The 2,429-nt window shown below is 42.1% G+C and overlaps 1 pseudogene; it reads right to left on the bottom strand.

Moving 5' to 3' along the window:
• Positions 1-351: 351 nt before the first annotated feature.
• LOC129689816 (heterogeneous nuclear ribonucleoprotein D-like) lies at positions 352-1,330 on the bottom strand (annotated as a pseudogene).
• Between the last annotated feature and the right edge of the window lie 1,099 nt (positions 1,331-2,429).

Here is a 2,429-nt window from a genome sequence, read left to right as displayed (position 1 = left end):
TGCCTTTTTGATTCTATTTTCCTGTATTTCTTTAAGGATTCATTCATTTCCTCTTTCTTGCTTTTTTGTTTTTTAACCATCACACAAGGAAACATTTATTTGAGGTTTAACATGAAACCATAAAGTAAATGGTTGTATAAACAGAAAATCCATATTAACTCATAACACAGCAAAGAACAAAGTCAAAAAGAAAGAAACTAATTGGCAGCTGTATGCAGTGGGACACAATTGTGTCACATTCACTACAGTCTTTTTACAAAATAATCATCTTAGGTCAAGAGAAGACCAAGTGATTCTCAATGTCATCCTATAAGATGGCTTCTTTACACCTCCGGCTTTCTTCCATCATCCTCATTTAGTAGGGCTGGAATTATTCCTGTGATTGCCACCCCCTCTGGATGCCTTGCCATAAGTGCTGTTTACCTCCGTAGTCTGTACCCTGTCCATATCCATAGTTCCCATAGTATACCCAGTATAATCATATCTTCCATAGCCACTGTAGTTTTGATCACCACCATAGGCACTACTATAATTTCCATATCCTTGATCACAATAGTTATTAAATCCTCGGTTCCAGTTTTGACCCTGTCCTCTTCCACATCTCCCAGCACCTCCTCTTTACCAGCTGTGTAACCCCTCTTCCACCTTTTTGTTGTTGCTGTTGCTGCCTGTGTACCTCTTTGGGTTGAACAACTTGCATCTCATTCTTTCCAGAACCTAATTGATGGTATCTGCTTTCTAACAATTTCTTTACTGGCTCCTCATCTGTGTATGTGATAAAACAGAACCCTCTTCTTTCATTTGTTTTTGTATCTATGGGAACGTCAATATTTTCTAACTCTCCAAAGTTTCCCGAAATATTTGTTGTTCATTTGTTGTTCTGAAGGATCTGGACTCAGTCTGCCCACAAAAACTTTTTTCACAGGGTTCTTTCCTCTTTAAAGCTTTGGCCCTTTTGGGGGTCTATCAATTTTGCCATCCAGTTTGTGTTCTTTTAGTTCCAAAACCTTATCCACACTAGCAGCATCTTTGAAAAGCACAATCCAAATCCTCTTTATCTTCCAGTGACTGAATCTATTTTAGTTGGACATTCTACAACTTCCCAAATCCAAACAAATATTCAGTTAGCCCCTAGTAAACCTTTAATGATCATCCTGCTGGGTCTTCCTCACATTGACCTTGGATCCCTCTGAGAATTCCTCCATGTTGCTGTATTCATTCATGACCTCCATGACAGTGGAATGGTAGGCAAGGGGTGATGGTGCACAGTACTGGTCCCTCTGGCAGCAACGCTGGAGTGTTGTATGGAGCTGGATTTAAAATGGCAGCTGGAGAGCCAGTCATTTCCTCTTTAAAGGCCTCTATCATCTTCATAAGATTGGATTTAAGGTAATTTTAATGTGCTTCAGCTGTGTAAGATAATCCAGGGCTTGCTGTTAGAAGGTAGCTGGGTTCTGGTGCTTTATACTGCCCTGGCTCTTGTTGGTTGTGTTATTACGCTAGCCTTTAGCTATCTTGTTGACCCTGGTAGCAGCACACCTCCTGGAATGCAGGAAGAGCTGTGGACCAGGAAACTGAGGCACAGGGACGGGGGGGGGGATCACTGCTCCTGGGTTTGCAGGGGCTGTGGGAACATGCCCACCAGTCATGGGGTGTACAGGTCTCTTCTGGTTGTCTCTTGTGCCAGCAGGCCTCTGGGGTTGCAAGCAGAGCTGTGGGTTGGGGAATGGAATGCCAGGACAATTTTCTTTTATGATTTTATTGAAAATATTTTTTTCTGTGCTTTGAACTAGAATTTGTCTTCCTCTATTCTTAGTAATCTTAGGTTTGATCTTTTCATGCTGTACCAGATTTCTTGGATGCTTTGTGTCAGGATTTTTTAGATTTAACATTTTTTTTGACTGATATTTTCATTTCTTCTATCTTCAACACCAGAAATTCTCTCTTCCATGTCTTGTATTCTGCTAGTAAAACTTGCCTCTGTAGCTCCTGTTTGAATTCCAAATTTTTCATTTTCCAGAGTTCTAGCTGATTTTCTGTTGCATCTCGAGATACAAGAGTGGGAGATTCCCATGTTCTGCTTAGTTGGTATGTTCCCAGCCAATTCCTGCTAGTGGCGGAGGCTGGGGTTCTTAGATGAGTTGGGGGAAGTATGATTGCAGAAGATCTTTGTTCTCTGTTGGGAATGGGGTCACAGAGAAAAGAGAGATGGCAGTGGGTTTCCTGCTACAGAACTGGGAAAGGGACTGGGGTGAGGAGAGTTAGATCTCAAGAGCGATAGAAGTTTGGGTCTGACCTTAGCCTACTTGTTACCCTGGGAGGAATGGCCCTTGTGTTAGCAGGAGGTACTTACTGGGGTGGGGGTCTCAGATAAATCAATAAGTGTGTGTGTGTGTGTGTGTGTGTGTGTGTGTGTGTGTGTGTGTGTG

Source organism: Psammomys obesus, unplaced genomic scaffold, assembly GCF_907164565.1.
Source record: "Psammomys obesus unplaced genomic scaffold, mPsaObe1.curated_primary_1811, whole genome shotgun sequence".
In the NCBI taxonomy this organism is placed as follows: domain Eukaryota; kingdom Metazoa; phylum Chordata; class Mammalia; order Rodentia; family Muridae; genus Psammomys; species Psammomys obesus.
The sequence above is the reverse complement of the archived record's forward strand: the minus strand, read 5'-3'. Positions and strand labels throughout refer to the sequence as shown.